General features: G+C 39.1%; 2 pseudogenes; one reads left to right on the top strand and one right to left on the bottom strand.

The window, feature by feature from the left end:
- Nucleotides 1-850: 850 nt before the first annotated feature.
- On the bottom strand, nucleotides 851-1946 carry LOC123826335 (annotated as a pseudogene).
- Nucleotides 1947-2016: 70 nt separating this feature from the next.
- On the top strand, nucleotides 2017-2987 carry LOC123826334 (annotated as a pseudogene).
- Nucleotides 2988-14697: the final 11710 nt, after the last annotated feature.

Here is a 14697-nt window from a genome sequence, read left to right as displayed (position 1 = left end):
TATTTCAAAATGTATGCCATAGTAAAAAATTCAAACAGCAAAAGGAAGAGTCAATAGAAAAATCACTTCCTCACTCCATAGTACCAACCCCAGGAGTTTGAATACCATTCTAAAAGTGTGCTGTCCACATATAAGCATATTTTTAATTTAAAAAGCACCCACATTTCCTGAGTGTGTCTCCACATCAGCACATTCAAGCCTTCTTAGTTCTTTTAAGACTAGATAATTAATTTAACCAATTGCCTATAGGTTGACATTTTGATGGATCCCAGTATTTTATACACAGCATCTTTATATGTTGGAACAATGAAGTGAATGGGCGAGTGCTAGGAAACAGTTCTCCTGAGTTTACAATTTTCATTGACTAAAATAGATTCTAATGATTAGAACACACTTTCAAAAGCAGTATGGCTAGGCTGGCAGGTGGACTCCAGATCTTAGGATTTTATTACTAGTAAAAGAACAAGGTCATTCCTATGGCAGTTTTAAAGCCATCGCATATAAATGCTCTCTCAGGTGAGTAATTACAAAACACAGCAAACAGTAAAAGAGTAGCTTACATGTAAAAAGCTCACTATTACTTTGTGTCAAGGAAATAACTGAAGTAGCTCAACCAATAGCAAAGTAAAAAGAAATAAATGTTTCAGAACAAGCTGTTTTATTAATTTGACATAAAAAAGGTCCAAAATAAACCAGAGGACCATGGCAAGTTATAGTTGTGTAAATGATGAAATCTGATATTTACTGTTTAAATTCAGTAGGTGAAAGACTCCCTTTGTAAAGAAGATAAAGAAGTTTACATGCATTACTTCCAGACAGTATTACTCTTTGGAAAAATATAACCTATCAGTCAGAATTTCGGTATTACTGCTACCTTTTCCTTCACATTTGCATCATGGTGATTAACAAATACTCATTTTCTGGGCACATTCTTTTCCATATAACAGGAAAAACAATGAACCTTTAGTGGAAATAAGCTGAATAGCTAAATGGCCTTCCTGTTTGAGGCAGTTATTTATATCCTGAAATAGCATAAGAACTTGAAAAAGGATCTCCTTTGTCATGTGGCCATCATAAAGAGAAAGGAGTGATGAATCCGCGCAGACACCAAGCAGTCCTTCTGTCATGGCTGGATTTTGAGACAAATTCAAGAGCACTTTCAGAACTTGAACCTTGCTGCTTCCATTTCCTGTAAGCAACACTTGCAACAGGTCTGTAATGTACCCGTTAAGCAGATGGTCACTGTTAACTGTCGTGTTTGTTAACAACTTTGGTCTGGACAGCTGCACTGGGGAGTTCAGGGGACCAGAGAAGGCATCCTCACAGAATTGATTGATGTATACCTTTACCTTGACTTAGTGTTCAACATTCACACTCAGCTTACTCAGCGCATTTAAAGCTTTTCCTTTAATACTGTGATTGGGATCTTTGATTTTGCTTCCAACAATTGTTCTACCACTCAATTCATGAATAATGGCTTGGTTAGCTGAAAAACCTTCATTGCCACCCAGAGTGCCCAAAGCTCTTTCAGTAATTACAGAATCCTCAGCTGACTGAAGCAGATAAAAGAGTTTCTGAAGTTGTTTAGAATTTAGGGCATCATGATATGGACCATTGGTTAAATCATCTGCGACTGGAAGGGACGCAGCCAAAGCCACTGGCTGACTCACCACTGGCCCCACATCGGCCTCTAAAGGCAATCGCAGGAGCCGGCCTGAGGACTAGGCCTGCCACCACCCAGCCCACACCCTGGGCACTGCCGGGACCCAAACAGTTGTTGGGGCTAAGGCACAGTGCAGGGCATGGCAAGAGAGGCTCTTGGGTGCCAGTAAATAGGTCTGTGAAGCAAATGGGTCCTGAAGCCACCTGAGCTGGAGCTGAACTGCTGGAAGAAAAATCAAACTCTTCTTAAAAAATAGAAAAGGAGGGAACACTTCCAAACTCATTCTATAAGGCCAGTTTTACCCTAATACCAAAGACACTTCAAGGAAAAGAAAAAAACAAAACTACAGACCAATGTTTCCTATGATTATAGATGTAAAAATCCTCAGCAAAATACTACCAAACTGAATCCAGCAGAATATTAAAAGACTTATACAGCCTCTGAGGTCTGATATCATGGGCCCAGGTGAGAGCAGGCCAGGGAAGGGGAGGGTGCGAAGGAGCTGCATTGGAGATCAAAGAGCAGAAATGTCAGCCAAAGGTCTAGGGCTTGAAACTATTTGAATCTGCATATGATAATATGCAGGGTGACAGCAAGACTAAGAGATTTTGAAGTAAAATGTCTTCTTAGTCTAACTCAGTCCTTTGGCTTCAACACAGAAGCACTTTTTATAGCTGTGAATTTACTGGACAGATTCCTGTCCAAAATGAAGGTACAGCCCAAGCACCTTGGGGGTGTTGGACTAAGCTGCTTCTACCTGGCTGTGAAATCAGTAGGAGAGGAAAAGAATGTCCCACTGGCAAGGGAATTGATCCAAATAAGCCAGTAGAGGTTCAGTTTCAGATCTGATGAAAATGAAAAAGGTCGTATTGGAAAGGTGTGCTAGAAAGTCAAAGTTGCTACTGCTCTCCATTTTTGCAACTCTATTATTTAGTCATCTAAGAGAACTTACCATTTGAAAGGAGAAACACCATTAATTTTGAAATATTGGAAGTTTGATTTAGGGCATGCTGCTGCAGGATCCTATTTTCTAAAGCAAAGCCTTGGCATTGTCTATCGTTGCACTGGAGATCCAAGCACAAAAGTGTGTGGAGTTAACAGAAGGCATAGAATATCTTCAGAAATATTCCAAAATAAATGGCAGAGATTTGACCTTCTGTCAAGAGTTCATATTGAGTGTTTATCTGAGTATTCATCAAACAAGTATCCCAAACCAAATGTTCAGAAGTTTAGATGGATTGTTTCTGGGTGAACTGCACTGAAACTGAAGCATAGGTACTACAGAATAACTCACCTTCCAGCAATTCCTGAAATGGTTCCTTAATTGGATTATCACAGCAACAAAAACACTTCTCTGAAGCCCTTCTCCACAATCCTGAAGTATGAATTTTATAATGTTAAAGTGGATTTAAGCTGTGAATCCACAAAACATCACAACTACATTAGCATTGATGTTCTCAGATTTGGGGAAACTGACTAATTAACATTACCCTGTAGTAGAATTATGCTGAAATTTGAATTTATCTGAGACATTCAAACAAAACCAAGAATATAATGTGAAATGTTAATGACAAGCCTGGAAAGGTAAACTGTGAATATTCATTTCTAACATTTATACAACTTTCTATATTGGATCAGTATAGACAGTATTAGAAATGGTGCCCTGGCTGGCGTAGCTCAGTGGATTGAGCGCCGGCTGGGAACCAAAGTGTCCCAGGTTCGATTCCCAGCCAGGGTACATTCCTGGGTTGCAGGCCATAACCCCCAGCAACCGCACATTGATCTCTCTCTCTCTCTCTCTCTCTCTCCCACTCCCTCCCTTCCCTCCCTAAAAAAAATAAATAAAATATTAAAAAAAAAAAGAAATGGTAACCTACTTAATTTAAATTTAAATGTAAAATTTAGAGGTTTATCTCAAAACCAACATCTCACAAATGCACTTTTAACAGAGTAAGGATTACTATTTTCGACAATGAAAATGGTTTCTTAGCACTCATAATGCAAGTAATAGATTATCCAGAGATAATGGACTTTATTGCTACACGAGATTTATATTTAAATTTGAAGACATTTTATATAAAGCAAAATTACATACCTAGCCCTGTCTGGTGTGACTCAGTGGATCGAGTGCTGGCCGGCAGACCAAGGGGTAGCTGTTTCAACTCCTAGTCAGGGCACATGACTATGTTGTGGGCCACGTCCCCAGTATGGGGTGCCAAGAGGTAACCATACACTGATGTTTCTGTTCCTCTCTTTCTCCCTCCTTTCCCCTCTAAAAATAAATATATAAAATATTTTTTAAAAAACTACATACCTAGTAACTTTGGCATATTTTTTTAAAGATTTTATTTATTTATTTTTAAGCAGAGGGAAAGGGAGAGAGAAAGAGGGAGCAAAATATCAATGTGTGGTTACCTCTTGGTGGCCCATACTGGGGACCTGGCCCACAGCATAGTCATGTGCCCTGACTGGGAGTTGAACCAGCTACCTTTGGTTCACAGGCCAGCAGCACTCAATCCACTCAGCCACACAAGCCAGGGCTAACTTTGGCATATTAATTTATCCTTAATATTTTTTTCTAGAAAACAGGTGATATTTGTGTCCAGGAAAAAAAGTTTGTGTACAAAATCTACTGCTTTGGTATCATTTTCCCCATCAAGAAAAATAGTTTTACTGTATTAGTGACTCAAAATAAGTTAATATCACTCTAAAAATTTGCTGATTTAACACTCCAGAAGTTTTCACTAAGGACTATTTTTACAAAACCACTGTTGCTTCTAATTTAGAATTTTGTTTAAAATGAAGAGAATATACTCTCACTAATTTCCCCTACTATGCCAACAGAAAGTCTTAAGTAAATATGCATCTTCATAATCATGATGTTGCTGAGATAGTGTTCAGGACTTTTTATTAAGTCAGTGAATATAAGGAGAGATGCAGTGTTAAAAGTGTTATAATTTTTTTAAAGATTGTATTTATTTATTTTTCAGAGAGAGGGAGAGGGAAGGAGACAGAGAAGGAGAGAAATATCAGTGTGTGGTTGCCCTTCACGTGCTCCCAAGTGGGACATGGCCCACAACCCAGGCATGTGCCCTAACCAGGAATCAAACCAGTGACACTTTGGTTTGCAGGCTTGTGCTCAACCCACTGAGCTATACCAGCCCAGGTTAAAAGAGTTATAAATGGTTACTTGGTGCAATGTGTAGCCTGAGTCCATCTAGGATAAGTGTACCCAATTTTGACATCTTGTTATGGATAAATATGCATTGGAAAGTAAACCAAAGAACCACAGTATATCTTATGCTATTGTAAACAATGGTTGTAGATACCTTTCAGTTTTCCCAAAAGGCTGATATATTTCAATATTTTGATTACATCCTTGTTAATTTTGAGTTAGCAGAAGTAACCTAATGAACTACCATTATGTTTTGGTACTAAGGGATATACATTTCAATAAAGTTATTGAAATGCAAAAAATAAAAATAAATAAAAGTATACACCAAGACCAACTAAGATTTATCCCAAGAATGCACAAGTGGTTCAATATATAAAAACATGTTATAACCATATGAACAGAACAAAGGGGGGAAAAAGACATGATCATCTCAGTTGATGCAGAAAAAGAATTGAACAAAATCAAACACCTTTTTATGATTAAAAATCAATAAACAAGAATAATAGGAAACTTCATCAAGTTCATAAGGACATACTTGTATATGAAAAACAGCTATCAACAGATGTTATAGAATACTACTAAAATTTTTACCCCCAAATCAGGAACAAGACAAGGATGCCTACTTTGGCCACTTATTCTATTGTACTGGAAGTTCTAGACAGAGTAATTAACAAGAAAAATAAAAGCATACAAGCTCAAAAGAAGTAAAGCTATCTGTATTTGTAGATGACATGATCTTATATAGAGAAAACTCCAAAAAAGTCCACAAAAATTATTACAATTAATCAACTTAGCAAAGTTCAAGGGTATAAGGTCAGCACACAAAAATCAATTATAGTTTTATATATCAGCAATGAATAATCACAAAAGAAAATTAAGAAAACAATACATTTATAATAACACACTAAACCATAAAATAGGAATAACTTTAATCAAGCACTCAATACACTAAAAACTACAAAACATTGTTAAAAGAAATTAAAGACCTAAATAAATTAAAAACTACCCCTTGTTCTGGATCTGAAGACATAATATAGCATTAAGATGACTACTCAAACTGATCTACAGAGTCAATGCAATCTCTACCAAAATTCCAATGGCCTTTTTGTTGAAATGAAAAAGGTAATCATCAAAGTAATATGGAATTATAAGGAGCCCCAAATATCCAAAAACAACATTTAAAAAGAAAACAAAGAAGACTCATATTTCCTGATTTCAAAGTTACTACAAAGCTACAGTAATCAAAACAGTGTGGTACTGGCATACAGATACTTACAGATCAATGGAACAAAAATTGAGAGTCCAGAAATAAACCTGTACATCTATAGTCCATTGGTTTTCTATAAGCATGCCAAGACCATTCAACAAAGAATAGTCTCCTCAACAAATGATGCTGAGACAACTGGATATCTACATGAAAAGAATAAATTTGGACTTCTATGTCATATCATGGACAAAAATTAATAACCTAAATACAAGAGCTAAAACCACAAAATTTTAAAAAGAAAACATAAGGGTAAGTCTTGATGACATTGGATTTAGGAATGGATTTTTTGACATGACACCAAAAGCACAAGTGACAAAAGAATAGATAAACTGGACTGAATTTTAAAACTTTGTGCATCAAGCGATATTATCAAAAAAATAAAATGTCAATCAACAGAATGGGAGAAAATATTTGTAAATTATTTATCTGACAAGGATCTAATATCCAGAACATATAAAAGAACTCTTACAACTCAACAACAAAAAGACAAACCAATTTAAAAATGGGCAAAGAACCTGAATGGACATATTCCCAAAGACTATAAATAGATTGCCAACAAGCACATACATGAAAAGATGATCAGCACAATTAGTCATTAGGAAAATACAAATCAGAACCACAATAATGTACCATTTGACACCCACTAGGATACCTATACCTTTTATTCCTTAATGGAAAATAACAAGTGTTGGCGAGGATGTCAAGAAATTGAAACACTTGTAAATTCTTGGTGGGAAGGTGAACTTGTTCAGCCACTACAGAAAATAGCTTGGCAGTTCCTCAAAAAGTTAAATGTAGATTCACCACAGAACCAGGAATTTCACCACTAGGTATATATCCAAAAGAATTGAAGGCAGGTACTCAAACAAGTACACATACACACACATGTTGAAGGTAGAACTATTCATAATAGCCAAAAGATGGAAGCAGCCCAAATGTTTATCAGTCTAAGAATGGATAAACAATCTGTGGTATACATTGAAAATGGATTATTCTACCATAAAAAAATAATAAAGTACTGATACATGCTACAATGTGTGAAACTGGAAAATATACATTAAGTGAAAAGAGCCAGATACAAAAACTCACATATGACCCTATTTATAGAAAATATCCCAAACAGGAAAATCCAAAGAGACAGCGTACAAGCTGGTGATTGCCAGAGCAGGTAGGGGGAGGAATGAGAAGCAACTCTTTAAAGGACACAGAGTTTCCTGTGACATGACAAAATTACACAACATTGTCATTGTACTAAATGCCACTGAACTGTTCATTTTTAAATGGTTAACTTTATTTTATGTGAATTTTACCTCAATTTTTAAAAATTATACACAATTATGGAGATCCTTTGAATAATACCCCTTATATATATTATTAGCTTCCCAGAGGACTATTCAAGTGTTAAATTCCCGAAGTTTTAGAATTTCTCATCAGGAGGACTTTACAAAAAGGTAATAATGCTATTTTACATTTTGAACCCTTACCGTGTATCATGCATTATGTTAAAAGTTTTATAGACATTACCCCCTTTAAACTTAGGTATAGTCATCACTACATTTAACTTAAAGAAGAAAAGCTGAGGCATATAACTGTTAAATTGCTCTAAGTCACACAGACAGGAGGCAAAGGGACCACAAATGAACATATTAACTATGCTTTAGTTTAGCAACAGAATGAAACATTTATTCAGAGTTTATTGAGCACCCATTACACTTTGTGTTTTTTCATGTGGTACAGGTAACACTGATAATACAAAGAAATTTTTTTGAAGCAATGTGGATAAACATTTTAATAGGTATGTAAAATACTGTATTTTAAAAAATATAAAAATGAACTATCAAGCAAAATACAGACAGATCCATAGAGAACAGGCTGACAGCTGTTGAGGGGATAGGGCGGGGAATTTGGTAGGGGAGTACAAGGACTGAGAGAAAAAGAAAGAGAAAAAACTCATGGATACAGAAAATAGTGTAGGGATTGTAGAGGGTGAAGAAAAGGGAGGTGGAACAGGGTATGGGGGTATAAATGGTGATGGAAGGAGACTTGACTTAGGGCTGGTGAACACACAATACAATGTACAGGTGACATGCTGTAGTATTGTACACCCAAAACCTGTATAATTTTGTTAACCAGTGTTATACTCAATAAATTCAATAAAAATTAAAAATAAAATACAAATTAGACATCGAAACTATGTCACAGTATTACTTAGAATGAGACCAAAGTTAACAAGTTTAAAAAATAAAGTTGTTTTAAAAAATTAAAAATAATAGGTGACATTTATTGAGCATTTAGTATTTGATACACATTGTTCTAAAGGGCTCTAACTTATTAATGCATATATTTACTTATTTAATCAATTGTTATTATAGTAGCTTGCATGTCAAAATTATGAAGGTGCTATATATATGGCTGAAGTGTAGAAAACACTGGTATTGTTACAGAACAGACCCATGGGCAGGGGACAATATACTATTACTGAATGAACCCCCTAGATTCACCTTACCCACCACCAGGAGATTATAGCTCTCAATGTCAGAGACTGGAATTATTTATTCAAAACTTATACAGGCTTAAGAGTAATGACTCAATGTCTTCATTAAAATCCCAAAGTCCCTTAAAACACCCCCACAGTCCTTCCTCCCCTGCTTTGCTCAGTCAGGGGTACCATATTTCAGGAAAAGAAATAGAAGTCTGTAGCTCAGTTAGTCCCCAGTTCTTCCCAGTAATCTGTGCTCAGCTGGCAGGCCTCCCACTGTTCCCAGCACCATCAGCTGTGTCACCCCTACAACATCCAGTTCTTAATCAAGACCCATGTGACCCACCAGCAAGAGTCCTTTCACCTCTTTTCTTCCTGCAGCGTCTCTCCTGCATTCTTCTGAACTGCTAAGAGAGAGCTCTGCATGGCTGCTACATCTTGCTTTCCAGCTTCCTAAACTGTGTGGTTAAGAGAGACCCAAAGCCACGTGGTCCTCCCTTGCATGGCTACTGCACCTGGGTGTAAATCCCAGTGCCCATCTTCCTCTGCAGCCCCATTTCTGACTCCTCCCACAATTGGCTACACCTGCCAGCATTCCCGTATTTCTCCAGCTTTTCTGGGCTGCCATAGTAAGTCTGGGCAGGTGTGGCCCCATGGCATGGAGCAAACCATCTCCAAGCTCTCATGCAGGTGCTGAAACCACAGGAAGTTGCCTCCCAGTTACATCCTGGGTGGAAGTCACTCTCATCTCCCTGGTTCAAGGAAGGGCTGCAGCTACTTAACATACCTATGAAACCAATCAAAAGTTATAGATATGTTAAATGACCATTCTTGAGGTTATTTGCAAAACTGTTTCTATGCAAAACAACTCTCAATGGCCCTGCTCCATGTGTCCCATCCCCCAGTTCAGACTTGTGGGGGTGAGGGCATCCTATGTTTTTAGTATTTCCTGGACACCCTGAGTTCTAGACCCCATTATAAATCCCTCTTTGTGGGGGGCCTGGCTGCACCCTGTTAGAGTATAATTGAAAGATACAGCTTTCGGAGTCAGACAGACCTGAATTTAATTCTAGATTCTACCATTTAATAACTGACACGGACCAGGGGACACTAAGGATTATTGCCTGTCATAACTTCTATATCCAAAGAAATCAGATTACCAAAATAGCCATATTTATTTTTTAAATAACTGAACTTCTAGAAATAAAATATAGAATTGTCAAAATTAAGAATTCAATGACTAGGTTAAATAGGTTTAAAGCAACTGAGAGAAAATTAGTGAAATGAGATAGCTCAAAGAATTTGCTCAACAGTAGCAGTGACAGATAAAAATCTGGGAACTATGAGACAAAAAAAAGAAAAGCTATAATAAGGTCTAACACACAGCCACTAAGAATCTCAGCTGCAGAAGATGAAAAGAATGAAAGAGAAGAAATATTTGAAGATACAATGGCTAGAAATTTTCGAATTTTCGAAGTCATGAATCTACAGGTATGGAAAGCATGAATCATTTTGAAAGAACTAAATAGAAAGAAATCATCTCCTAGATACTTCGTGGTGACACCTCCACCCCAAAGTCCCCTCCCCCCAAAAAAAGAATCCAGAGGGGTAAAGCAGACTGATAGTGGTCAAGGGGGTACAATATACTGTTACCGAAGGGACCTCCCCACTAGGTTTGCATTGTCCGCCACCAGAGAAAAGATGTCTCTCAATGCCAGAGATTTGTGAAAAAGAAAGGAAATGTCTATTTAAAGCTATACAGACTTAAGGTAGTGACCTAATGTCTTCATTAACATATCAAAGTCCTGGAGGATACCCACAGACGCCCACAGTGCTTCCTTCTCCCTCTGCCCTAAACGGGGGTACCATATCTCAGGAAAGAAGTAGATTTAGGCTCCCAACACCATCAACTGTGTCTTGTTGGCCAGGATCAAGCCAAGCTGCATGTTTCTTCTCTGCAAAGCTGTGGGGGTCTCCACCCTGGCCAAAGCCACGTGGTTCTCCTCGACAAAGCTGCAAGGGGGCCTCCACTCTGGCTTAAGCCATGTAATTCTCCTCCTACTAAAGCCAGGGTGGGGGTCACCACTCTACCAAAGCCCAGTGACAGTTCTCTGCTAAAGCTGCATGGTGGTTCTCCCTCACATGGTCAAAGCTCTGGCCAAAGCCACGTGGTTCTCCCCTTAATGGCTGTCATGTCTGGGTTTAAATTCCTGTGCCAATCCCTATCTGCAGCCCCATTTCAAACTCCTCCCACAATCGGCTACACTTGCCAGTGCTCCCATATCCTTTCAGCTTTACTGGGCTACCATAGTGGGTCTGGGCAGGCATGGCCCAATGGTGTGGAGCCAATCATCTCCAAGCTCTCACGCGGGTGCTATAACCAGGGGGAGCTGCCTCCCAGTTACATCTTGGGTGGAAGTCACTTCCATCCCCCTGGCTCCAAGCATGGCCACAGCTATTGAACATACCTGTGAAACCAATTAAAGATTATAGATATGTTAAATGACCATGCCAGAGGTTAGCTGCAAAGCTGTTGCTGTACAAAACAGCTCTGCATGTTCCTGCTCCATGTGGCCCTTCCCCCAGCTCACACCTGTGGTGGGAAGGGGTGAGGACACCCTGTATATCTTTCTAATATTTCCTGGACACCTTGAGTTCTGGACCCCATTCCAAATCCCTATTTGGGGTCCCCCTCTTGGCTGCACACTCTTTCAATAGGAGCTCAAAAAAGCTGATTATAAAATGTATATAGTAGAGCAAAGACCTATGAAAGCGAGAACACTCCTGAAGGAGATCGATAAGACTGAATAGTATCTGTCCTACTCAATATAAAAACTTGTTACAAAGTTCTATAAAGTAAGACAGCTTGGTATCTGTGCAAATATAGTCAAACAGATAAATGAAAGAGAATAGAAATGAAACCAGAAAAGCTGGCATCTGTGCTGTCTGTCACTACCAGAACCAGTAAGTAGAAATAAGAATTGAATCTCTATGGGTGCCTTATTCAGATGGCCAGCTGTCTGAGAAGACAGCGGGTTATGTGCCCTAAAAACCATCTTAACATCTCATCTCAAGCTGACCTTTTTTAATTAGGATAAGAAAAGGGTAGGTAAGGGGTTTGGAATTCAGGATAAAAGTAGGTAAGGGTTTTGGAATTTAGGGAAAAAGGTTAGTCACGTAAAAGTTGCAGTCCAGCAATTTTCCTCACATCACAGTGATTCTCAGTCTGCATTCTGGTTGGCACAGTTCCCTCCTGGAGCGCAATGGCTCAGATACCATCTTAATCAGTCACAGACGCCCTGGAGCACAAAGGTTGAATTGCTTGTGGGTCTCCTGGAGTCAGTGTAGGTTCAGTCACACATTCCAGTTCCTGGAACAACAGTTTTCTACAAGAATATTTTAAGCTAAAGCTAAAAAATTTTAACTCTTGAGTTTTCCCATCACAAAGCCCAGAATCACACACATATATAGAAGCTTGACTTATTAGAAAGATGGCATAGCAAAACAGTGAAGAAAGGAGAGATTATTTAATAAGTGTTGTTAAAACAAATGATCAGTCATTAAGAAAAAAAATAATTTGGATACCTATCTCACAAAATTCAATTCCAAATGGAGCAAAGTCTTAAATTGAAAAGGTAAACCTTTGAAAGCTAGAAAAGGGTATAGGAGAATATTTTTCTGACCTTGGGATACAGAGGTTTTTAAAAAGACATTTTAAAATGTTCAACATGAAAGAAAAGATGGATAAATTCAACTAAATTAAAATAATAATTTATGCTCATCAAAAGACACACAGGGGAGGCGTGGCCCCCGTGGTGGCTACAAGGGCTCATGCAGAGGCCTGGCTGGGGAAGCCACCAGCCTCCTCCATGCTGGGTGGGGCTTTGTGGAGCAAAACAGAGGCTGGGTCCCGCAGGGAGGAAGGTAAACCGGCTCACCAGCTTGAGATGGACCCGGAAGCAGTGGTGATGGATGCCTTAGGGGAAGAATTTGATACCGTGGTTGGATATTTAGAGGATATTATCATGAGTGACAAGCTCCAGTTATTATAGAGAAACTTCATAAACAAGTACTACCAGGAATTCCAGTTGTCACAGAGAAATGTCCTGGACAAGAAGTACCAGGAGTTTGAAGACAAAAGAAAATAAACTTACCTGCATGCCTATTTTTAACAAATACATTTCTTTGGTAGAAAAATATATTAAAGAACAGCTGTTGGGGTGGATTGCTGGATTTAACATGGCAGGCTTCACAACACCTTCACAGCACCATAAAGGTGAAGGGGGTGCTGACATATTTGACATGCTGCTCACGTTTACTGATTTTCTGGCTTTTAAGGAAATTTTTCTGGATTACAGGGCAGAAAAAGAAGGCCTGGGACTGGATTTAAGCAGGGTGTTAGTGGTGATTTTATTGTGCAAATTATTCTGTGACACTAGGCCCCACCTCCAGGCATTGAGATCGTCTGGACCTCAGCAGCACAATTTACTGGGAGAGGCTTCAGCTAATGACAGAAAAATAGATCTTGGAGAGACCAGCTCTGTTCTGCAACTTTTCATTAATGTCAAGTATTAATGGATCAGAAAAAAAATTCCCTGACCGTCCTGGGACTTATTTCTTTAGAAAAGCCTTGCGTTCAGTAACCCTGGTGCTTTTCCCAATCAGACATCTCTCTCAGGCACTTGTGTCGGGCTCCTGTGGAGCAAGTCCACACCCAGCATTCCACCAGGGGGCCTTCCCCAGTCTACAGGTTGTTCTATCAGCACGAAAGTTTCAGTCCTTCAGCTTCAGTAGGGTTTTTCCTGTTTGGGAGCAGTTATCTAGGATGTTACTTAAGCCAGCTGCCTGTCTTGAAATTTCTGGGGCTTCTGTTTTCACTGTGAGTCTCAGCTGTAGGAATCAACTGAAAGGGATGCCTTTTACCTGAAAGGTACATGTGAAAGTCAATTCCTAGTCTTACATGTGCAGTCCCTCTATCAGTGTGTCTTCTGCTGGTCCTGATGCAGCCCTACTGTTTCTAGAACTCCCTTTTAAGCATTTTGAAAAATATATTTTTATGTTGATAGATGAATACTCAGACTAATCTAATGGATATAATCTCAGAACTTCCACAATTACCCACTTCAAGATTAAAGTGTTAAATGCTATGTGCTTTTCAGTTGTTAGTTCTGTGAAAGCGAAAATGCTTTCTACCCACCTATTTTCCTGGGCACCAATAAATGTGTGCTTATGCTGGCAGTAAACTAAAGGTATCCTTCTCTCCTTTTCTTATAGCATGCTAAGTATTTGTGCAAGTTTGCTTAAACTTTTTCTGCATAAATTAGTTCATTGGGTTTTCTGTTGGGGTAGAGAGTCTACAATTCCTTCTTTCTGTCAAAATCTTCCTACCAAGACTGTTCTACTGATCTAGCTCAGCAGGAATAAGAGATAGCAAACAGCTTTACTTCTTATCTGTCTGTTTTGACTTAGTACATTGGCTTAGTACAATTGCTACAGAACACAAGGAGGTGGGGCAAAGGCAATATACTATTACTGAAAGGAACCCCCCAGGTTCATTATGTCCGCCGCCTTATAGATAAGACATCTCTCAATGCCAGAGATTTGTGAAAAGGAAAGGAAATGTTTATTTAATGCTGTACAGACTTAAAGTAGTGACCTAATGTCTTCATCAAAATCCCAAAGTCCCTTAAAACACCCACAAACACACACAGTCCTTCCTTCCCCGCTTTGCCCAGTCTGGGGTACCATATCTCAGGAAAGGAAATAGAAGTCCATGGCTCAGGCAGCCCCCAGCGTTTCCTAGTAATCTGTGCTCAGCTGGTAGATCTCCCTCAATTCCCAGCACCATCAGCTGTGTCTCCGGGATCTCTGCTAAGACTGGGTGGTGGTTCCCCCTTCTAAAGCTGCAGGGGTCCCTACTCTGGCAAAGCCTCATGGAGAGTCCTTCACTGCCACAGCTGCATGGTCCTCTCTGCACAATGGCCATGGGAGTCCCCACTCTGGGAAAGTCGCATGGTTCTTCCTCCTCAATGCCTGCTGAGGTCCTCCCTCTGCCAGAAGTGGGTGGCTCTCTCCTTTCTATTGCCACAGCCGCATGGGTCTCCTTTCTATTG

This window comes from Phyllostomus hastatus, unplaced genomic scaffold, assembly GCF_019186645.2.
Source record: "Phyllostomus hastatus isolate PE091 unplaced genomic scaffold, TTU_PhHast_1.1 phas_contig_80, whole genome shotgun sequence".
Classification (NCBI taxonomy): Eukaryota; Metazoa; Chordata; class Mammalia; order Chiroptera; family Phyllostomidae; genus Phyllostomus; species Phyllostomus hastatus.
This window is presented reverse-complemented; position numbering and strand designations above follow the sequence as displayed.